The sequence below is a fragment of the Suncus etruscus genome, chromosome X, assembly GCF_024139225.1.
Source record: "Suncus etruscus isolate mSunEtr1 chromosome X, mSunEtr1.pri.cur, whole genome shotgun sequence".
In the NCBI taxonomy this organism is placed as follows: domain Eukaryota; kingdom Metazoa; phylum Chordata; class Mammalia; order Eulipotyphla; family Soricidae; genus Suncus; species Suncus etruscus.
In genome coordinates, this window is record NC_064868.1 from 90,135,251 (window position 1) to 90,160,282 (window position 25,032).

A 25,032-nucleotide genomic window follows, 5' to 3' on the forward strand; every position below is an offset into this window, starting at 1 on the left:
TGGGGTGAATTTCTCAGATAAGAGGAGGTGGAGTTTGTGTGAGGGGGTCTGGAGTTCAGTGTACTGTGCCCCTGAGACTCTGTAATGTCCCCCAGGACCAAGAGCCTTTAGGGTAATTGGAGGAAACTGCTATAGCCAATGGATCCTCCCCAAGATGATTCTTTTTATTTTTTTTATTTTTTTATTTTTTTATTTTATTTTATTTTATTTTTTTGTTTTTTGGGGTCTCACCCGGCAGTGCTCAGGGGTTACTCCTGGCTCCATGCTCAGAAATTGCTCCTGGCAAGCACGGGGGACCATATGGGACGCCGGGATTCGAACTGATGACCTTTTGCATGAAAGGCAACCGCCTTACCTCCATGCTATCTCTCCGGCCCCAAGATTATTCTTTTATGGCTGTTTTGAAACTGATTTGAAATTTAAGATTATTCCTAGTCTCTCATTTCCTACGGGGTTAAGATTTATGTTCTTCTCTTTGCTCTCCAGCCAGGCCTGTGCCCTGAGACATCTTACTGCTGTGTTCATGAAAGCTAGTATGATCTAGGTATGATCGATTGGGCAAAGTTTACTGAAAGAAGGAAATTCTGGGCAGCAAACATACTGAAGCCCCTGGGAGAATTCTGAAAGGCTGAATCCCAGTTAGGGGCCAGAGGTAGAAGCCCTCACATATGGGTTAATAACTGATTAATAGGACATTCTAAACTATTGCTGAGAACTCTAAAGACTGAGTCCTGGTTAGCCAGCAGAGGTAGAAGCCCTTGTGTTTGAGTGATGTGATATAACTGGTAATTAGGACAGACTATATCCTTGCTGAGAAATGGAGAATGTGAAATTCAAATACTAACATCTACTTTCCTCTCATTCTCACCTAATTCAGAGGCAAGAACTCCTGTTTTAGTGTCTGAGAGATCTCTTTTTGTGCCTCTCGTATGTTAAGGTGCCCCACTCAAAATATGCCACCTGTGTTTTTTGGCCAGGAATAAACTGACATTGATTAAAAGCAGTAACTTATTTTGTTTTAACAAAATTTAATAGTTTATGAAATGTCTTCATAATTTTGTAAAATGTTCATGGCTGAACTTGGATTAACTTCTGAAACTGGGGGTTTAGGTCCATCCATAAAATGTGCCTGTGTCAAACAGTAAATTGTACTGTAAGGAAACTGATATTCTGGGGAGGAGGGAGATTTGTGATATTGGTGATGGGAATGTTGCACTGGTGATGGGTGGTGTTCTTTACATGACTGAAACCCAAACACAATCATGTATGCAATCAAGGTATTTAAATGAAATATATATAAAAAAGGAAACTGATGTTCTTACATAAAAATCTATTTGTAAATCATTGGATCTAAAAAAATCAATGCAGCTTTTACAATGACTTATAGTTTTGAAATTCTGAAATTAATGCTAAAACATAAACAATTTCTAAAGTTTCTGTGAGATTAAATTACAAAGAATAAAATTAATGTAAAGGAACCAAAATATGTATTTGCTAGAAGGAAAGTTGTAAATAAAAATATTTTGTTAGAATTATATCTCAAAATTAAAACTGCCTGTCTCTTCTCTAAAGTTAAAATTTTTTTTTTTTTTTTTTTTTTTTTTTTTTTTTTTTTTGGTTTTTGGTTTTTGGGTCACACCCGGCTGTGCTCAGGGGTTACTCCTGGCTGTCTGCTCAGAAATAGCTCCTGGCAGGCACGGGGGACCATATGGGACACCGGGATTCGAACCAAACACCTTTGGTCCTGGATCAGCTGCTTGCAAGGCAAACGCCCTGTGCTATCTCTCCGGCCCTAAAGTTAAAATTTTAAAACAGCTCTGTAATATGTAAAGCAATAAAAGGAATATTTTATCTTCGAGCTAACCTCAGCCAATGTAAGGATTTTTATTCATTTTTCTTTAAATTGTTACTTTAATGATATAAACTTAAAAGGTATTACACTTTATTATGATGATGTAGACAGCATGATGATGTATAACTGAATAGAACAAAAGCTTCTAAAGATCTTAATTTTTGTTGGAAAATTATATGAAAAACTACTTATCTTGCAGCTGCACAAAATAAAGTCTAACTGACCTTGACTGTGGACAGCATGATTAAACATGAAGGCCCAATTAGACAGTGTAGGTAAGAATGATTGCAGACTCATTTTAAAGTACAGAGTTTAAGAAAAATGTTCCCAGGTTTTAAATGTTTGCTAAAAATGAAGGAGTTTAAGCAATTAAAAATGATGTGCATGGAAAATGTGTAAGGAAAATAGAATATATATTCTGGAACTATAAAGGATGAGAGCTTCAAATTAAAAGAGATAAATAATTATCTGAAAGTGATGTTGAAATTGAGTGGTCCTAGTTAGAAGAAGACCCATGTGTGTGGCCGAAGTTTGCTGAGCACTTAGAAAGGGCCTCAGATCCTGGTTAACCTTGGCAAAGAAAGTCTTCAGGGGCTTTACATAACCAGGACAAGGCAGAAGAGGATGAGGAGGCAAGGGCGAGAAAGAAGGTCCAGCTGTTGCTGCTTTCATTAGGTCCCCGCTTCTTTGGAACTCACTCCAGGCCAACTCCAACATACCTGAAAGAGGGAGGGCTCCCCAGACAACTGACTGTTACCCCGGAGCTAGACTAAAGATGTGGAAGGCACCAATGTGCACCCCTGGAGAAACTGGGACCATGTCAGAGACTGTCCCAACCTCCCCGAATGTGGTGCCTGGCTGGCAGGCTCAAAAAATGTTCCCTGAGGCCAGCTTTCCAAATGGGGGAGACTCCCTCCTCCTGAAGAGGCCCAAGTACCCCCTTGATTGGCAGGTAGATTTCACAAGATTCCAGATGATAGGAGTACAGTATCTGCTGGTGTTTGTCAACACTTTAACTGGGTACTTGGGCCCTTTCCAGCTTGATTCAAGAAAGCCACATATGTCCACAGACTTCTGTTGAAGTTAAAAGGAAATAATTTCCTGATATCCCCCCGCCAAACTGACTAAGGTCTTCTTTATGGTTGCCTGATTATTTAGGATCTTACAACAACAGTGAGAAGAAGTTATAAGCTGCAACCCCAGATAAATGGAAACGGTGAGAGTTGAAGCAGGCTGTCAAAAAAGTCAGAGCAAACTTTGCTAAAAACAACTCTTACAAGAGCCTTTTAAAAAAATGTACCCTGTGGCCTTCCCCAGAATTTATAATATATCCGATAACCACCTCAGTCTCAGTCCTTTTGAAAGGACATTCAGCAAGCTCGCTCTCATGTGGCCCTTCAGCTGATGGGAACATCAATGACAAGCTAAAATTCTGGTAAACTTGGCTTAAGTTTAGAGGCTCATCTAGAGGAAGGTAGTAAAGTATGACCTGCCCCCACAGATGAAATGGTCACTGTCTGAGTTATTACAGAAGGACAGACTGACTGGAAACTTGAAAGGTGAGTTCACCAGAGGAGTCACCCAAAGGAAAGGGCCCTATCAGGTAGTCTTGGCCACACCAATGGCTGGCAAGCTTCAAGTGGTTCCTAAGTGAATATATCTTTCTAGAATATATCCTCTGGCCCATGAACATCTCAGTTGAAGGTGGAGGAATCTTGACACTCCTGGTAAAGTGTGAAAAACTTCCAATAGTTACTCAGAGAGATCAACTGTTAATGGCATCTTCTTGCTCATTCGCGTGTCTCTTCCTTATCCCTAATATACCCAGGTTTCTTACTCTTGTTTAGTCTTTGAGATGATCATTAATATACATATATAAAACTAACTTTGGCTTCCTTCATGTACCAAAAGACAAAGTGTTCTTAAGACTAAATCAGCTGTAATAAGTATTATAAGTTATTAAGTAATCGTCTAGAATAAAAAGATATCATCAGAAGAACTTTATGTTTTTGAATTCACTAAGTATTCATATCTTAAAAAGCTAAGATTTGAAGTCATAGAATTTTATTCTTTGGACCTCCTAAGTGGTGCTCATGAGGTCCAGGGTCCCTGTTGTTGAAACTTAGTCTTAATACAAAACAAACCCTAATATTTGCAACTTTGCAGTTTTATGGACCTCCCAAGTGGTGCTGAGGAACAGAGTGGGGGAATGGGAGGTGGGTCTTGGTGAGTCTCTACCAAGAAGGTCTAAGATTACTGCAGGGAGCAAGTATGTAACAGTGCTGGGGACTACTTTGGGCATCTTAGCAGTTCTAGGAGCCTCTAGGACCATACCTGGCAGTACTCAGGGGCCACTAGTGCTGCACGCAGAAATGACCAGGGGACCATGTGGTGTCAGGAATCAAACAAGGTTTGGGCACATGTTAGATATGGGCACATGTGTCCTTATTGCTGCTCTCTATCCTGACCCCAGCCATGACTTTTTTTATACCCATGACAGTATACTTCAAGGGCGGAGAAACCCTGTATCTCTTAGGCCAGGGGAATGCCCTTTCTAATCTTCTCAATTTTTACTATACAATGAAAAAAACAGCAGACATTAATTTTTTTTAATTTTTTTGTAATTATTGTTGCTTGTTTTTTTTCTTTTCTTTGCCTTTTATCCCCCGTGCTTTGATTAGTCTTTATTTCAGGACCGTGATTAGTGTTTGGTTGTTGTCTTTATTGCTGTGATGCTTTTCACATTTTTTGTTTGTTTTTGTTTTGTTTGTTTTTTTGGGGGGGTTGGTTTTTCTTGTATTATTTTTATGTTTTCTTTCCTTTTTCCCTTTTTTTTCTTTTTTTTTTTTTGTTTATGGGCCACACCCGGCGTTGCTCAGGGGTTACTCCTGGCTGTCTGCTCAGAAATAGCTCCTGGCAGGGACGGGGGACCATATGGGACACTGGGATTTGAACCAACCACCTTTGGTCCTAGATCGGCTGCTTGCAAGGCAAATGCCGCTGTGCTATCTCTCCGGGCCCTCCCTTTCTTTTCTTAAACTGATATTTATAGTCTCTAGAAGGACTCCTCCCATTTTTTGCTTGTTTGAATTTTTGCTCCCCCTTTTTTCTTTTTCTCTTACTTTCAAACAGAACCACATAACTCGAACCATATTGTTCTGCCTCACAAATTGAGGGGGAAATACTGGAGGGCACCAAGACCAAACAGTCATATGAACATTGAGTAGAAATAAAATATGATCAGACTTGAACACCAAATTCAAAGCCAATTACAACAGAATCAATACCCAATGTACAACAGGCTAGACACAGAAGGGACCACTTACACTAGCAGCCTGGGGGACAAAGGAGAGGCGAATGGGATGCATGCTGGGAACAGGGGTGGAGGGAGGACAACATTGGTGGTGGGAATCCCCCTGATTCAATGTCACTATGTACCTGAAATACTACTGTGAATTATTTATAATCTATTTTGATCAAAATAAAAATTATTACTAAATAAAGACATAAAAAGAAATAAAAATCTTTCTATCTTTAATTAAATAGGTAATAAAATATTATTTCATACTAATTTATTTATTTATTTTTATATAAAAATAAATTTTAATTAAAATGTCAAAACTTGCAATTATTTCCTTGCCAAAATATCCTGAAATCATAAAAGCTAAGAAAAAAGTCTTAACTAATTAAAAGAAAAAGGTATAGTCAATTTGGTGTTTGCCTTACATGATGCTGATCTGGGTTCTGTCCTTGGTACCACTTATGGTCCCCCAAGCACCACCAAGTGTTCTGAATACATATGCAGGAGTAAGCTCTGAGCATCACTGAGTGTGGCTCCAAACCCAAAAAAATGTATAAAAGCTCCTAAGGCACTCCATAAAACTTTTTTCTTTATGCAAAGAAATAAGTGAATTAAGCCAAATTGTTATGTGTAAAACATAGCACAGTAGTGGGGATTTGCCTGTGTGCAGCTGACCCAGGATGGACCTCGTTTCATTTCCCAGCGTCCCAAATGTTTTTTTTTTCTTTTGGTTTTGGTTTTGGTTTTTGGTTTTTGAATCACACAGGGCAGCACTCAGGGGTTACTCCTGGCTTTTTGCTCAGAAATCGCTCCTGGCAGACTCGGGGGACCATATGAGATGCCAGGATTCGAACCACCGTCTTTTTGCATGCGAGGCAAACGCCCTACCTCCATGCTAACTCTTGGGACCCAGGAGCGACTTCTGAGTGCATAGCCAGAAATGACACCTGAGCATCACCAGGTGTGGCTCCCCCAAAAAACAAACCAAACCAAACCAAACAAAAAAAATCTTGGTACAGGATCAGAGAGCTAGCTCAATAAGCAAAATATATACTTGGTATGTTGGAGCTCTGGGTTCTGTCCCAAGCAATCCTTGATTCCCTGAACACAAGCAAAAGCAACAGTTCAGCACTAAGTGTGACCCAACGTCTCTTCCCTCAAATAGTCAACTTCCTGGGAAGCATCACATAAGGAAAAAATATTAAACTTCTTAACATAAATGTGAAATCATAGTTTTCACTTGTGGGCCACATCCAGCAGTACATAGGACTTATTCCTGGCATTGTGCTTACCATCACTTCTGGTGGTCTCATGCAAAAACCATGGCCATGCTTATTAGAATGTAGTCAATTAGCAAATAAATTAATTTTACTAAATTATTCAGTAAAATTATAAAAACAGCAAAAAGTTCCAGTAAGTTATCTTTTGCAGTTACATTATTGTTAAACAGTGTTTAAATTTTTGCCCTTCACCAATGAACCTTAAAAAAACAAAAATTGTTCTTGTGAGTTGCTATTTCTTTCCAAGTTGGCCTTCACAATTTTAATTTTTGATTTATACTACTTAAATAGAAAGGCTGTGTTTTTCTCTAATTTAATAGTCTTGAGGTAGAAAATATCTTATACTTTACAAAAGTACCTCAATAATGGGGCTGAACAATATTCCAAAATTCAAAAAACTCTGTGAATATTGACAACTGACAGTAAGGTTTGTAATGCATTAAAAAGTTAAAATGTGGGGCCAGGAAGATGGTGCTAGAGGTAAGGTGTCTGCCTTACAAGCCGATGGACAGCAGTTTGATCCCCCAGTGTCCCATATGGTCCCCTAAGCCAGGGGCGATTTCTGAGTGCATAGCTAGGAGTAACCCCTGAGCGTCAAATGGGTGTGGCCCAAAAACCAAAAAATAAAAAGTTGAAATGTAATGGGCCTGTTATACTGGCAATCCAGAGGGCAAAGGTAGTGGTATAGGATGCATTCTAGGTCCATTGCTGGAGGGAGTTCGAAACTGGTGGTGGGAATGGCCCTGACTCACTGTATATCTGAAATTCAACTGTCAAGAACTCTGTATATCACAATTGTTTCAATAAACCAAAGTTCAAATGTACATTTCCAGCCATCAATATCTCACTCTACCTGATGCGCTCTTCTCTCCAAACCATCCTCCCTTGCCTACCTCTGGGAAGGGCATTTTACTTTATCATTCTTTCTCTCCTAGAAATGGAAGTAAGCCCTCAGAGTAAAAATTGTTAAACTGGGGGCCGGTGAGGTGGCGCTACAGGTAAGGTGTCTGCCTTGCAAGCGCTAGCCAAGGAAAGGACCACGGTTCGATCCCCCGGCATCCCATATGGTCCCCCCAAGCCAGGGGCGATTTCTGAGCGCGTAGCCAGGAGTAACCCCTGAGCATCTAACGGGTGTGGCCCGAAAAAACAAAAAAAATTGTTAAACTGGTACTAGAAGCTTCATATCTACTCTATATATTTTCTAGGTCTTTTGCTCGTCCATTTCTTTATTCCTTTCTCCAATATTAAGAGATAGTTCTTTAATTTTTTTTCTTTTTGGGCCACACCCTGCAGCTCTCAGTGGTTACCACTAGATATATGAGAAATAGCACTTGGCTAGCTAAGGGGGAACTCATGGGATGACGGAGAACAAAGCCGGGTTTCTCTCAGGAAGGCTGCATGCAAGGCAAACACCCTAATGCTATGCTATCTCTCTGGCCCCAGATTTTTCATTTTAAATTCAAAAACTTGGCAGAGGTAGGGCTGGGCTCAGAAGACTCCAAATGCAAAGACTTCTGTGTGTCTTCGACTGGTACGTTGGGGGCTCTGGGCAGGACAGCTAGCCATTGCCCCTGGGCTGAGCAGTTAGTCTAGGGGACTGAGAACCCCCCACTGTAGGCGGGGCTTAAGGGCCACTCCTAAATAATCAGATCCTGGCTGGACAGGTAGAGAAATTCCTCCCTGTGCATCCACAAACCATAGAGGCAGGGCTGCGCTCAGAAGGCTCCAAATGCAAAGACTTCTGGGTGTCTTCGACTGGTACGTTGGGGGACGCCCCCTGGGCTGAGCACTTAGTCCAGGGGACTGAGAACCCCCCACTGTAGGCGGGGCTTAAGGGCCAGGCCTAATTAATCAGACCCTGGGGGGACAGGTAGAGAAATTCCTCCCTGTGCATCCACAAACCACAGAGGCAGGGCTGGGCTCAGAATGCTCCAAATGCAAAGACTTCTGGGTGTCTTCAACTGGTACGTTGAGGGCTCTGGGCAGGACAGCTAGCCAATGCCCCTGGGCTGAGCACTTAGTCCAGGGGACTTAGAACGCCCCAGTGTAGGCGGGGCTTAAGGGCCACGCCTAATTAATCAGACCCTGGGGGGACAGGTAGAGAAATTCCTCCCTGTGCATCCACAAACCTCAGAGGCAGGGCTGAGCTCAGAAGGCTCCAAATGCAAAGACTTCTGGGGGGCCTTCGACTGGTACGTTGGGGGGCGCCCCCTGGGCTGAGCACTTAGTACAGGGGACTTAGAATGCCCCAGTGTAGGCGGGGCTTAAGGGCCACGCCTAATTAATCAGACCCTGGGGGGACAGGTAGAGAAATTCCTCCCTGTGCATCCACAAACCACAGATGCAGGGCTGCGCTCAGAAGGCTCCAAATGCAAAGACTTCTGGGTGTCTTCGACTGGTACTTTCGGGGACGCCCCCTGGGCTGAGCACTTAGTCCAGGGGACTGAGAACGCCCCAGTGTAGGCGGGGCTTAAGGGCCACGCCTAATCAATCAGACCCTGGGGGGACAGGTAGAGAAATTCCTCCCTGTGCATCCACAAACCACAGAGGCAGGACTTGGCTCAGAAGACTCCAAATGCAAAAACTTCTGGGGTCTTCGACTAGTACGTTGGGGGGCGCCCCCTGTGCTGAGCACTTAGTCCAGGGGACTGAGAACACCCCACTGTGGGCGGGGCTTAAGTGCCATGCCTAATTAATCAGATCCTGGGGGGACAGGTAGAGAAATTCCTCCCTGTGCATCCACAAACCTCAGAGGCAGGGCTGAGCTCAGAAGGCTCCAAATGCAAAGACTTCTGGGTGTCTTCGACTGGTACTTTCGGGGACGCTCCCTGGGCTGAGCACTTAATCCAGGGGACTGAGAACGCCCCAGTGTAGGCGGGGCTTAAGGGCCACTCCTAATTAATCAGACCCTGGGGGGACAGGTAGAGAAATTCCTCCCTGTGCATCCACAAACCACAGAGGCAGGGCTGGGCTCAGAAGACTCCAAATGCAAAGACTTTGGGGGTCTTCGACTGGTACGTTGGGGGGCTCCCCCTGTGCTGAGCACTTAGTCCACGTGACTGAGAGCCCCCACTGTGGGCGGGGCTTAAGTGCCACGCCTAATTAATCAGATCCTGGGGGGACAGGTAGAGAAATTCCTCCCTGTGCATCCACAAACCACAGAGGCAGGGCTGAGCTCAGAAGGCTCCAAATGTAAAAACTTCTGGGTGTCTTAGACTGGTACGTTGGGGGCTCTGGGCAGGACGGCTAGCCATTGCCCCTGGGCTGAGCACTTAGTCCAGGGGACTGAGAACCCCCCACTGTAGGCGGGGCTTAATGGACACACCTAATTAATCAGACCCTGTGGGGACAGGTAGAGAAATTCCTCCCTGTGCATCCACAAACCACAGAGGCAGGGCTGGGCTCAGAAGACTCCAAATGCAAAGACTTTGGGGGTCTTCGACTGGTACGTTGGGGGCTCTGGACAGTACGGCTAGCCATACGCCCCTAGGCTGAGCACTTAGTCCAGGGGACTGAGAACCCCCCACTCTAGGCGGGGCTTAAGGACCAAGCCTGGTTCATTGGGCCCTGGGGGGATGGGAGAGAGAAATTCCTCCCTGTGCATCCACAAATCGCAGAGGCAGGGCTGGGCTCAGAAGGCTCCAATCCAGGACTTCTGGGTGTCTTCGACTGGTAGGAGGAGGGAAACCCCTCCCCTATGTATGTACGACCCCCTGTTTTGTTTGCTATTAGTACTATTTTTCAAAAGTGTTCGTAGTAAATATACTTCTTATAGAATTATCCAAAAACTTTCCTGATCCTAGACTATTCCTAGGAATTAAATCAGGATGTCCAAGATTTTGATAAAACACTCAATTTGACCTTTATTGTCTAGTCTTTTATGTATTGCCTTTCCCCTCACCCCTGTGTCTCTCCTACCTTCTCATACCCAAACCCTCAACCATTATCTTCCCCTTATTCAACCCTCCTTCTCCTCAGTTCCTAATTGGGTAGGTACCAAGACTGACCTTTTGTCCCAACCCCACCATCCAACTCCTCATTGAAAGACACCCTCCTGGTCTCCATGTCATGCCTCTACAAATATCTACAACCAACAGGCCTGTTGACCCATTCTTGGTGGCCCCTCATGCCCTCATCAAACTATGGACTGTTGCATGATACCGGAATCAGCTTCAGCAAAACCCCTAGTTCAAGGACAATATCAGGTTCCGTAATGCTGCAAAACATGTCTCAAACTCAACTATCACCTGTTGTCTTCAAATACCCATGTTTTCTTTCTTTGTTTTCTTTTTAAACCACAAAAGGGTCACATGTATCTCTTTTGTATATCTCAGATGTATTCCCTTAACATCTATAACTCTTTTCGAATATCTTCATATAGTGACAATTTTATCCACTAGATTACTTATTTGATTGTTTGATTTTACCCCTGTGAGATATGTTTTATAAGCAATACTGGTATAAGAGTAACTCTGTATAGATTTCATGTTTATACCAAGTTACGGGAAATGTTGGACTTTATTCTTCGGCCCCCAGATGCACCAACAATATCTGTAGCATTGTTTCTATTTTGCATAGGCACATTAAAATGGGAAAATAATACATATGCAAACAAGTTCTTATCTAATAGAGATGGGAACACAAATTTGGTAATGTAATTAGGCCTTTTACTCTGAACATTGGCATAATGATTTGGCTCAGGCCTCAGAAGAATGGGCATCGCTTACACACAGCTGAACAATGGATACCATCTATGGAAACAACCACAATTGTCTTTAACACTACCAGGATCCAAGCCTCTACCAGAGAAGACCTACCACTGCTTTGGCATTGATTTACTCCAAAGAGTGCTCCCAACACCCAGGCGACTCAGCAATAGTCTGCATGCAGGGCAGATTGCTCTGCATTTAATGATATGCTGAAACTAGAGGATGCTCCACATCAGCCTGACATCGATGAAAGAAATGCACAGAATCCAGAGTCTTTACATATAAGAATCTGATACCAGGGCCCGGAGAGATAGCACAGCGGCGTTTGCCTTGCAAGCAGCCGATCCAGGACCAAAGGTGGTTGGTTCGAATCCCGGTATCCCATATGGTCCCCCGTGCCTGCCAGGAGCTATTTCTGAGCAGACAGCCAGGAGGAACCCCTGAGCACCGCTGGGTGTGGCCCAAAAACCAAAAAAAAAAAAAAGAGAATCTGATACCAACAATAGCTAAAGTGTGAAAAAGTTTCACCGGGATCTTGAGAATGACTGGAGTTGGATAGACTGGTATGCCTGGGACCCATAGTCTTTCTTATGCCAATAAACTTCTGGGGTGAGGCCTTTTTGTAATCAGGTCAAGGATTTTTTTTCCATTTTCTCCATTTTTCTGGACCTATGCAAACATTGGCGATTGCCACTATCACACCTTTACTATATTTTTTTACTCTTATCCTTTAAGGAAAAAATACAACTTACTGAACTTAAAAACAAATTACTGTAGTAGAATGCCTGTCTCGGGCCGGGTGGTGGCGCTAAAGGTTACCTTTAGCTATGTGCCTGCCTTGCCTGCGCTAGCCTTGGACGGACCGCGGTTCGATCCCCCGTGTCCCATATGGTCCCCCAAGCCAGGAGCAACTTCTGAGCACATAGCCAGGAGTAACCCCTGAGCATTACCGGGTGTGACCCAAAAATCAAAAAAAAAAAAAAAAAGAATGCCTGTCTCGAATACAGGCAGGGGATGGGAAGGGGGGAGGGGGGAATGTTGCACTGGTGAAGGGGGGTGTTGTGGTTATGCCTGTAACCCAAATATGATCATGTTACTTAAATAAAAAATATATTTAAAAATGCAAAAACTTTGCTTTACAGTACTATTAATAATGTTTTTTCTTGGACATTCTAATACCACATCTATGTGTTTAATATTAAACAAAGAACCAAGCATCAATGAGTAGAAAAACTATATAGATATTTTCTTGGATGACATCACATAGACCACCAAGTGGCTACACTACACAGGGTATTGTTTTAGAAGAATTGATTGGTGCACCCCCATTGACTATATCAAACCTCTGATTTCAGCAGGATTCAAAACCCATCAAGCAAGATGATTTGTAGGTGTTTCTTCTTAGATTTCTCAGCACAGAAAAAAGCATGTGTTTTCTGGCGCCTAACCCTTGTGTCTGCAATATTAGCCTTCAGTGTCAGGCAACTGATCCATATATTCTATAACAAGTGTGCTTTTTGTGACTCTGTGTAAATCAATAGTTGTCTTAAGTTACAGTAGTTAAACATCCAGAAGGGTCTGCCACTCATCCAGCCTCAGCTAAAGACTCTGTTGTTTTCAAATCAAGAACATGGGCCAGTCAGTGTTAGATCTAGGAAGTCCACACAGAACTCCTTTAGTACAGCTGTGTGCTTCCTTGTCTTTCAGTATATTGTTGCCCTCTCTAATGCCTTTCTTCCTGGCAGCACATAATGGTATAAGAACCCCCACTATGAGATAGGTGCTGAGCATTTGGGGGACTGGCCTGACACCCCATTCAGCATTACTTCCCAATGTGGTCCACTCCTTGCTTATATTCCGCAAGGTCATGTCCCTTGCTTTTGTCTTCTCCATGTGCTCAAATCTCACTTGGTCCTTTCCCCACTGTCCAGTAAGCTATGGAGATTTTGATTTTATCTCAAACTCCCCATCCTACCTCACTCCTTCTTCACATAGATGCCTCCTCCATTCCTCCCTACCCCCATCACAGATCTCACAAAACTATTTGTGACCCAGGTTGTTATTTATTAATTCAACACCCATTTGTAGTAAACATTGGCATCTGAAGTTTGTCAGTCATGCAATTCTAAAAGCCAGTACTCTAGAGTCAGTTTGGGTTCTTTTGCTTCTACTATAACCCATCTGGCTGCTCAGAATCTTCTTGACCTGATGGTATAATGCAGGAGCTCTCTGATCTCTCCCCAGGAAGGCTGAATTGCTCAGCTCTTGAAGTGGGGACACCCTCTGGAGTAGTGGAACTCTCATTCATCCTAGGGCTGGGCCCTGCCTGGAGCAACATTAGACAATTCTGGCACACTAGTGGTCTGCAAATAATGGTTGATTGGATGGAAGAGAGATTACTTTCAGGGGTTCTTTTCACCTTTCCTTGAAAGGACCTCTTAGCTCTCCTCTTTTGTTGGGATACCTGGAACGAAAACAGCACAAGAATAAGGCTCTAGTATGGTCGGACTCCAGGGGCCTCATGATAAGGGTGGTGACTATGGAGGGGGTGGGAGTCAGACAACAACAGGCAGGAATCCAGGGGGTCAGAGCATTACTGAGGAAGACGGGGATCTTGGGTGGCATCATCTCACCTTAACTCTCCTTCTGGGATGGGAAGGACCAGCTGCTCTTCTTCTTTCCTTTTTGGTCTTCGAAGTTGTTGGCTCCATGACTGTGGGCCTTGAGTTTCTTCTGGTACCTTTATTTTCTGGTGGTCTACCCAGGCCTCTGTACCTGCCTATATATACCATCCCAGAACAGTGGGGGTGGGGACATCACAATGCTGTGTGGTCAGCAGAACCACTGAGGTCAGTGCCCTCAGCCAAAGGGAGGGGCTCTGAGGACACAATGCATCATTCTGACATGTCCTGTAGGAGTAAGCAGAGCAATCAGGATATTCTGGTTAGATAGGGGCTATGGTGTATTTCTTGACTACCCCTAAAGAGTATTTTTTTGCTATCAGAGCTTTCACTCTGCTTATTGCCTTATGTCAATTCTGCAATTATGGGTCATATGGGTAGAGGATGTTTCCTTTAAGTCATTTGTCCTAGTAGGTTGAATATCACTCCAATTGGTTGTCAAGCCTCTTGAACACTGCTTAGGGGGTATTGTTCTCCCCGCAAAATATAAAAGTGCTAAAATTGTTTATTCATTTTTATTAAAATGCTTTATTATAAAATGATTATAATCTGAATAGCTGGTATTGTCATGACAAGAGAATACAGTTTCAGAAGAGAAGGGATAGTCTATAAATGAATCCATTTGTGACTAGAGATCAGGAAATAGAGAATATTGTAAGTAAAAGACATTTTTCAATATTTGGGTCTGAGAAATTGGATAAGCACTTGCAAAACAATACATATTTCAGACTCAGAGACAGTAAATAAAGTAAGTTGTTTCCTTTACATGTGGTTTGATTTTTCTGAGCAACACCAAGAGTGATTGCTGAAAACAGATACAGGAATAAGCTCTGAGTACTTCCAGGTATGGCTCCAGAAAATATCAAACAAAAAATAATATGTTATTTTGCATATTCTTTGCCATGTAAAACAACCTAAACTGAACAACAGATTGATATGTCAACACTAAATTTATAAAGTTCCCTGAACAATAGGAAGGGAAAAAGCATAGTTATCATGGCAAGTGTATTGAGGTTGAACCAGCAAGATACAGAACCATTGAGTCTGTAACACTCATAATACATATTGAGCAGCCACACAGGAGATGTTCCAGAGACAAAGACTATCTACCCTGAAAGGAAGTAAGATGAGGTAAACTCTCCAAGAGAGAAGAAACTGGAGATGGGATTCCAGATGCTTATTGGCAGCCAAGTGGGAGTCTGAGGGCTTTTTATATTTTGGGCTCCAAGAGACAATACAAGATCTGTCTTGGTTGGCTGATTGAGCGTGCTGTTGTAGGGCAGATAGGTTATCAATAGGTACCAATGTATCTTTTTGTACAACATCTAATTGTACAATATCTAGAATATTGCATATGTAATAACTTGAATTTGGTTCAGTAGATGTTGGGCTAGCCTGCTATGAAGAAGTCGTGACAAAGGAGTCTTACACCTTGGCCTGCTTTGATCCATTTTTAAAATTTTATTTAAAGACCTTGATCCATTGTTATAACAGTTCATCATTTATTCCAGTGGGAGAGTTATTTAAGCATACCAGGATGTGCTCAGAGCTTATTTCTTCTCTGTGCTCCAGAGTCACTACTAGAGGTGCTTTGGGATCTTACATGGTGCTAGAGATCAAATCTTTGCTGGCTACATTTAAGGTGAGCCACTGCTAGGTCTCTGCCCTCAGCCCATCATTTCTTAATCACAACACAAATGTTCATAAGTCACAATCCAGTAATGAAAACAATTGAGAGTGGATTTAATAAAAATTTAAAACTTCTTTCTTTTAAATGATACCATTAAAGGAGCGCAAAGACAGAACATAGAGTATACACATATACTAATATATACTTGTATATACATATTTTAGAAACCATGTTTGCAAATTCCACCTCTGATATCTCATGTTGTGATTATGCTGGAACTCTGAGATCTTTGTCAGAAGGAACCAATTAATCTAATACAATAGGAAATGACTGAACAGACATTTTTCCAATAGAGATGGCAAAACATCATATCACTAGCACTCAACATGACAAACCACTATGGAAATGGACACACACACAAAGTAAAACATCACTTACTACACACCTCGTGTTAAATTTTCTTAACATGAAGATGACAGGATGAGTGCAGAAACTCACACTCCACTCATGGTGAAAAGATGAGGTGCTACACTACCTAAAAGAGCCTGGCTCTTTCTCACAATGTAAGCACATTCACTCACTCACTCACACACACACACCCTGATGTGGGCCTTAAAATTATAATTATTAATACAAAACATATGAATTCTCATGTCTAGCATGGCAGAAAGCAAACCAGCAGTTCCTAGGCAGGGAGAAAGGGCTAAAAGGAGTAAGATATACAGAGGCTGACAAAGGTGTGTGAGAACCCTTCAGGGAGATGGGTTTACTCACTCTTATGCTGGGAGAGAAATTTCCATGGATGCATTCTCTATTCTAGAAGAATCTGACAATTTGCTATAATTGAGGAAGGTTAATTTTCTGAAAATGCTATTCACTCAGATGATTTCTTGCCACATGGGATGAGTGCAGCATATGAAATGGATCTTGCTAATGGGCATCCTTGATTAGAGCCTATGTAGGATAGAAGTACTCAGCTGTGGGTCACAGAGACCTGGGTTTTTATACCAGGTCAGCATGTGACTAGGCTGCTTACATCTCAGAGCTAGCACTTATTACTTCATTTGTGAGCTGAATAACATTGTCAGCCTCTTAGAGGGAGAGAGAGTGACATGAATTTGTCCATTTAAACTGCTCAACAGTCTGGTAGATAGTAAATCCTCAATTAGAGATTGTTGTTACTTTAAAGCATGCAAAGCTGGAGTGAAAAAGGTAAGGACAGAATTCCCTTGGTATTGTCCTACTTGTTTATACTTATTTTGCTGCGCTTGCTGTTGATTCTAAGTCGTCACTAAAAGATATCACTCAGATTGAGTTAAGGGGCTTACCACCTAAGTTTTCTTCTAAATGTGCTGTGGTTTCAAGTCTTCCTTTCAAATCTTTAATTAATTTTAATTAATGGTTGTGCATGGCATAAGAGAGAGGCCCAGTTTCTTGATCTTGCATGTGACTGTGCTGATTTTCTTTTTCTAACACCATCTGTTGTATTGGAGTGTTTTCTCATTGTGTATCCTGGGATCCACTGTTCGAAACGAAGTAATCATTTTTGTCCTTTAAAAATTATTGCTGAATATCTATCTGTATTTGGCTGAAATGAAGAATGAGGGAGTAGATTAGAGCCATCTATTGGCTATAGAGTGAATGGCTACAGAGTAAATGGTGGTCAAAGAGTATGGTGAATCCCCAGCTATATTCATTAGGCAAACATGTAAATGGTGAAATGAATAGAGGAGTAGCCTTTTAGGTAAGGAGATAAAGGTAAGTAGTTTGGTTTATTTCTGTATCAAGAGACTGAACCTGAGATGGGACATAGCATAATCAAAGGGAGCCTCCCAGAAGATAGGCAAGCTTGGGAGTGTAGAGGGGAATTCTATACTCACCCATATGGGACCTGTGAGGGAGGGCAAGAATGTGGGAGCATTATAAAAGAAGGGACATCAGCGATAGGGGAGAAAAACCACACTGACTGAGGCCAGTCAAGTGGTCAGGCAAGTGAGGAGAGATTCATAGTAGATTCATAGTGGGCATAGCATCTATGAAGTCTTTTTCTGTGGTCCTTCCAGGGAATGATGAAGATGGCAGCAAGAATACTATGGGCCAAAGAGGAAATAGGAACTTTGATAAAACAGGGTAGGATCTGGAATTCAAAGACAGGGGGACCTGGCTAAAAGAATATGAGGCAGACTACCAAGGTTAAACAGAAGCAGTGAAAGGGAGATACGAGACTTAGAAATTTTATGGGAAGCTCTGCAGGAGATTGGGTCTTGGAATTGTGAGATTAGCATCACACCCAATTTGAGAATACTTTGGGGAGCCTTTCAAGGGCCTTTCATGTCACTTTCCCACATTTCTCTAGCATGTGATATTTCATGATCATTTTGATTTGCATTTATCTGATACTAAGTAATAGTAAACACTTTTCTCATTTATATTGCATCAGTCTTTTGGAGGTAGGCTCCCAAGTGGTGCTCAGTAGGCCTATGGTTACCATTTCAGATTCTCACTAACTAGTCTAATAGTCCAATGCAATAATAGCCCAAGGATACCAGGCTGCTTAGGCCCTGTGATGTTGGGACTACCCAGGCCACCTGGTGGTGCTCCTGAAAGTGTTTGGTGCCTTTAGGGATTATGTGGTGTCAAGAATGGATTTGAATGCCTAGCATGCACATTAACCACTGTACTACCTCCCAGCTTCAACCTTTTCATCAGCTCTACACTATTCAGCATACATATATCACACATATTTTCTTAGACTTATACTAAGAATTTCTTTTCATGGTTTTTGGCTCTATTATAAATAAACTTGGTCATCTCCTACTTTCACTTTTAAAAGCTATGGCAGTAGATACAAATCTAATGGGTATTTCTATAAAGTCCTTGTGTCCAATGCTCTTGCTAGATTTACTTATTAGTTCAAGAAGCAATTTTTTTATGTTTTAAGTTCCTAGACATTAATGCCATAGACTAAAAAGGGCCATTTTGTTTTTCCTTTTACTATCCCTGTAATTTAAGTTATTTGCTCTTCTGTTTTACACTGTCCTACAATTTCATAAAGAGCTTGGTAAGAGAGGTCAGGATGGCCTTTTTCAGTCTTAGAGGGAAATCATTTTGTTCTTTACCATTATGTGTGATTTAAATTGTATAGTTTGTTTGGGATATCTTATATTATTTGAAGTGTTTCTTTTGTAATTCTGATTACTTTTTTTTTTACCAAGATTCAATATTTAATATGATTAAATGTCTTTCTTTAATCTGTGGATGTGATTCATTACAGAAATTAAGTTTTGATTCATCAATGAAGTAAGGTAAACCTCTCTTAATAACTGTCTTTTTATGAATTTCTGACTTTAATTTCCTAATATTTTATTCAGAGGTTTTGTACATCTGAAGCTCCACCTTCCTAGTTAACTGAGGCAGACAGAGCAGCAGCAGAATCCTCTTTGTGATTCATTCAGAAGAGGCATTTTCACACCCAGGTCAGTGTACCCAGAGGGAAAAAGAAACACCAGCATAAAGGGAGGGGTCTTCCAGCTGGGCTCTGCCAAGCGCATAGTCCATGAAACTGAGGCAAACAGACAGACCAGCAACGGGGTCTTCTTTGTAAGTTAGACTTTTTGTACTTCTGTCGTGGGAGATATTGGCCTTATTTCGACTTTATTTTCTTTGACTATTTCTGTCAGAGGGTACTGGGTGTGGTGGTGGGTTGTGTGGCTCACGCAGAAAGGTGACTATGACCCCACTGATTCTGAGAATGCTATAGCGGTATGAACAACCCAGACTGGACTACTGGGATGTAGCTGCATCCATTATTTTCTTTTGGAGCTTCTTAGAGGAGTTGGGCTATGTTTTTCTGCTGGGAAAATGTAAGATGTGGATAGAGGCTGCTGAATTTTCAGGTAGTGAGTGGGGGTTAGGCCCAATCCCATTCTGAATATAGATCCAGAGTTTTCAATCCCATAGTTCAGTCAAAATGAGCTATTCTTTTTTAATTTTCAAATATTCCTTATTGTGGGGACGGAGCGATAGCACAGTGGGTAGGCCATTTTCCTTTCACATGGTCCTCCCGGGTTCAATCCACGGCATCCCATATGGTCCCTCCAGCCTGCCAGGAGTGATTTCTGAGCACAGAGCCAGGAGTAACCCCTGGGTATAGCTGGGTGTGGCCTCAAAACAAACAAAAACATTGCTCTTGATATAATGTATATTTTCAATAAATATTTCCTGATTTAAAAAATAAATAAATACTTTAGAAAAAAATCTCACAAGCGACCAAACATTAAACCATAATAAAGACCATATAAAGAAAAGAATTAAACCCAAATTTATCAGAAGGAAATAATAAAGCGGTCTCAACTACAGGCAAGAGGTGGGAAAGGAGGAAGATGGAGGGCATTGGTGGTAGTAATGTTGCACTAGTGAAGGAGGTGTTCTTTTTTTAATAGCTAAAACCTAACTACAAACATGTTTGTAATCAGGATGCTTACATAAAGATAATAATAATAATAATAATAATAATAATAAGAAGAAGAAGAAGAAGAAGAAGAAGAAGAAGAAGAAAAGAAAAAGTCAAGACCCAATAAAAAGGGATTTAAAAAATTTAAGCAAAAAATTTTACATAAACTAAGACATTATAGAGGGCACCATAAAATTGATAAAGAAATATAAAGCATCATAGGAGATGATCATGAATAAACCAAATTGAAAACCTTAGAACAAATGGGTACATATGTAGAAATATACAGTCTTCTGTGGTTGAATCACGAAGAAACAGAAAATATAAACAGATAATAAAATAATTGAGTCAGTAATTAAATAAATATTCAATTAAGTAACATTCTAGACAATATGGCTTCACAAAAAGGTTTTGTCAAATATTATAGAAGTAACACTGACACTTCTCAAATCAGATTAAAATAAAGCAGAGGATCTACCAAAGAAAACATAGATGGTCAAAGGGTACGTGAAAAGTGTTAGATGTGACTAAGTAATCAAATGCATATAAAAAGCACAATAAGATTTTCTCTCAAATCTGTTAAAAAAAATTCAAAAGATACCAAATTATGGCTCATGAAAATGTGGAGTAAAGCAAATTCTTGTGCAGTGTTGGTGGCAATATAAATTGAGGGTACAAGTTTGTGAAATTCACTGAGATGATTAGAGACATTGTTGGGGATGGGACATGGGCATCCTGTTTTGTGAAAGAATTTACTATTATATGTACTGCCAGCAGAAAATGTTCCTCCTTCCTTCCTTTCCTCTTTCCTTCCTTTCTTTTCGTCCTTTCTTTCTCTCTTTTCCTTTCTTCTCTTCTTTCTTTCTTTCTTTCTTTCTTTTCCTTCTTTCTTTCTCTTTTTTTCTTCTTTCTTTCTTTCTTTCTTTCTTTCTTTCTTTCTTTCTTTCTTTCTTTCTTTCTGTCTGTCTGTCTTTCTTTTCCTTTTTTCTTTCTCTTTCTTTCTTTCTTTCTTTCTTTCTTTCTTTCTTTCTTTCTTTCGTTCTTTCTTTCTTTCTTTCTTTCTTTCTTTCTTCCACTCTTTTTCTTTCTTGCTTGCTTGCTTGCTTGCTTTCTTGCTTTTTCTCTTTCTTTCTTTCTTTCTCTCTTTCTTTCTCTCTTTCTTTCTTTCTCTCTCTCTTTCTCCTTCCTTCCTTCCTTCCTTCCTTCCTTCCTTCCTTCCTTCCTTCCTTCCTTCCTTCCTTCCTTCCTTCCTTCCTTCCTTCCTTCCTTCCTTCCTTTTGTTTCGTTTTGTTTTGCTTTGTTTGGGGGCCACACCCAAACTGGAGACAGAGAGCCCAGCTGCCTCCTGAGGGACCCTAGGTAGAGTTCTGGGGTTCCTGTTGCCTTTCCAGTTTCCTCTGAACTCGGGGTCCACATTCCCCTTCTCAGTCCCCCTCTGAGAGGCCAACGAGGGCCAGAGGAGAGGCCAAGGGGGCCACAGGGGAACACTTTCCGGGTCTGAAATTCAGCAGAACTGGCCGGGCAGAAGCGGGGCACCTCTCAGTTCAGCCTGCAGGGGGAGGGGCGTCCTGCTGGGCAGATGCGGCCTCCTCTCAGTTCTGCCTGCAGGGGGCGGGGCCTCCCGCTGGGCAGACAAGGCTTCCTCTCAGTTCCGCATGCAGGGGGCGGGGACTCCCGCTGGGCAGATGAGGCCTCCTCTCAGTTCCACCTGCAGGGGGCGGGGCCTCCTCTCAGTTCCGCCTGCAGGGGGCAGGGCCTCCTCTCAGTTCCGCCTGCAGGGGGCAGGGCCTCCTCTCAGTTCCCTCAGCAGGGGGCGGGGCCTCCTCTCAGTTCCGCCTGCAGGGGGCGGGGCCTCCCGCTGGGCAGATGCGGCCTCCTCTCAGTTCCGCCTGCAGGGGGCAGGGCCTCCTCTCAGTTCCGCCTGCAGGGGGCAGGGCCTCCTCTCAGTTCCGCCTGCAGGGGGCAGGGCCTCCTCTCAGTTCTGCCTGCAGGGGGCAGGGCCTCCTCTCAGTTCCCTCAGCAGGGGGCGGGGCCTCCTCTCAGTTCCGCCTGCAGGGGGCGGGGCCTCCCGCTGGGCAGATGCGGCCTCCTCTCAGTTCCGCCTGCAGGGGGCAGGGCCTCCTCTCAGTTCCGCCTGCAGGGGGCAGGGCCTCCTCTCAGTTCCGCCTGCAGGGGGCAGGGCCTCCTCTCAGTTCTGCCTGCAGGGGGCGGGGCCTCCCGCTGGGCAGATGCAGCCTCCTCTCAGTTCCGCCTGCAGGGGGCAGGGCCTCCTCTCAGTACCGCCTGCAGGGGGCAGGGCCTCCTCTCAGTTCCGCCTGCAGGGGGCAGGGCCTCCTCTCAGTTCTGCCTGCAGGGGGCGGGGCCTCCTGCTGGGCAGATGCAGCCTCCTCTCAGTTCCGCCTGCAGGGGGCAGGGCCTCCTCTCAGTTCCGCCTGCAGGGGACGGGGCCTCCACTGGGCGGGTATCTGTGTGAACAGGAGAGCTGTCACAGGCGTGAGGCCGGAGTCTCGAGGGCGGACACGGGGGTCCTGCTCCAGGGAGTCAGCAGCCAAGGTAAGGCTCTGAGGCAGGACAGAAGGGCCCAGAGAGCCCACAGAGTGACCCAGAACACCCCAAGGGGGGCCGGGCAGGGGTGTAGGGCACACGGTCCCCTCCCCACCTCAGAGTCACCTCAGAGAATCAGCTCGTGTCTGAAAGGAGGCCCTTCCTTCTTCTAGGGCTCAGAGGCAAGTTTCTGGAGGAGCCCTGAGCAGAGGAACTGTACCCCGAGCCCACCTCAGAATGCGCCCTCCGTGGCCCGGAGGGAAGGGAGGGAGCCCAGGTCCCCGCCCCTGCTGTGAGGGCCACAGCGCGGGACCCACTCGCTGAGGTAACTGGGACCCTCAGACGCCCCTCCGCTGTGCATGTCCCTTCCCACGGTGGGAGCTCGGGGTGTTGTGATGGAGGAGCAGTGCTTGGGGTTGCTGGAGAGGAGGCACAGTTGCTTTTCTGGGGGGCGGGGGTTCACCTCGAGTTTGCTTCCTTCCACCTCGTGACTCAGGCATGTCACCGACTGCCCCTCTGTGGGCTTCAGGCTCTTCCAGTGTCTCCCCCCACACACACACCAGTGACGCCTGCCCTCTCCCCCCCCCCCCTGCCTGATGCTGCTGCCCTGGCCTCCACAGTAACCACTTCAGCTACTGCTTAGAGTTTGGCCACAGGATTAAACTGGAGTCTCTCGCGTGGAATCTCGTCGTCGCCTTCCTTTGGTCGCCTGTTTGGTCACTGCTGTCTCAAGGCTGGCTCTGTGGACGCTTGTGCTGTCAGCCCAGGAAGCGCCACTGGCCTCCTCCTGCCCGAGGCCAAGGCAAGGCCGTACCTTCGCTGGAGACTCGCCTTTCCTTTCTTTTCTCTCCCTTTTCAGTTCTCCTTTCTTTTCCTCGTCTTTTCTTTTCCTTCCTTGTCTTTATTTTTCCTTTGTCTTCCGTTCCTTTTTCATTCATTTTTCTCTTTTCATTCCTTATTTTCTTTGCTCTTTTCCTTCATTTCCTTCTTTTCTCTTTTGCTTCCTTCTCTTTCCTTTTAATTTTTTTATTTTGCCTTTATTTTCTCCTCTTCTTGTCTTTCCTTTCATTTTCCTTTCCTTTCCTTCCCTTCCTTCCCTTCCTTTCCTTTCCTTTTTTCCTTTCCTTTCTTTCCTTTCCTTTTTCCTTTCCTTTCCTTTTTCCTTTCCTTTCCTTTCCTTTCCTTTCCTTTCCTTTCCTTTCCTTTCCTTTCCTTTCCTTTCCTTTCCTTTGCTTTCCTTTCCTTTCCTTTGCTTTCCTTTCCTTTCCTTTCCTTTCCAACCTGTCCTTTTTACTTTCCTTTCCTTTCCTTTATCCTTTCCTTTCCTTTTTTCCTTTTCTTTTCTTCCTGTCCTTTTTCCTTTCCTTTCCTTTTTCCTTTCCTTTTCCTTTCCTTTCCTTTTTCCTTTCCTTCCTGTCCTTTTTCCTTTCCTTTCCTTTCCTTCCCTTCCTTTCCTTTCCTTTTTTCCTTTCCTTTCCTTCCTGTCCTTTTTCCTTCCTTTCCTTTTTCCTTCCTTTCCTTTTTCCTTTCCTTTCCTTTCCTTTCCTTTCCTTTTTCCTTTCCTTTCCTATCCTTTTTCCTTTCCTCTCCTCCCCTCCAATACCCTCCCCTCCCCTCCCTTTTCTCTCCTCCCCTCCCGTCCCCTCTCCTCTCCTCTCTTCTCCTCACCTCCCCTACCCTCCCCTTCCGTTCTTTCCTTCCCTGCCCTTCCCTTTCCTCTCCTTTGTCTTTTCTTGTCACATCCTTTCCTTATGTTTCCTTTCCTTTCTTTCCTTAGTTTCCTTCCTTTTTCCTTTCCTTTCCTTTCTTTCCTTCCTTTCCTTTCCTTTCCTTTCTTTCCTTCCTTTCCTTTCCCTTTTCCTTTCCTTTCCTTTCCTTTCCTTCCCTTCCTTTCCTTTTTCCTTTCCTTTCCTTTCCTTTATTTCCTTCCTTTCCTTTTCTTTTCCTTTCCCTCCTTTCCTTAACTTTCATTTTCCTTTCCTTTCCGTCCATTCCTTTCCTGTTTCCTTTCCTTTCCTTCGTTTCTCCTTTATTTTATTTCCTGTTCCTTGCTCTTTTCATTTTAACTTTTTGTTCCTTTCCTTTCTTTCCTTTCCTTTCCTTTCTTTTCATTCCATATTATTTTTATTTGATGATTTCATTTTCTTAATTTTCTTTTATTTCCTTTTCTTTCTTTTGCTTTGCTGTATTCTTTCATATTATCTTTCCCTCTCATTACATTCCTTTTCTTTCTTTCTTCCTTCCTTCCTTCCTTCCTTCCTTCCTTCCTTCCTTCCTTCCTTCCTTCCTTCCTTCCTTCCTTCCTTCCTTCCTTCCTTCCTTCCTTCCTTTCTTTTGTTTCGTTTTGTTTTGCTTTGTTTGGGGGCCACACCCAAACTGAAGACAGAGAGCCCAGCTGCCTCCTGAGGGACCCTAGGTAGAGTTCTGGGGTTCCTGTTGCCTTTCCAGTTTCCTCTGAACTCGGGGTCCACATTCCCCTTCTCAGTCCCCCTCTGAGAGGCGAACGAGGGCCAGAGGAGAGGCCAAGGGGGTCACAGGGGAACCCTTTCCGAGTCTGAAATTCAGCAGAACTGGCCGGGCAG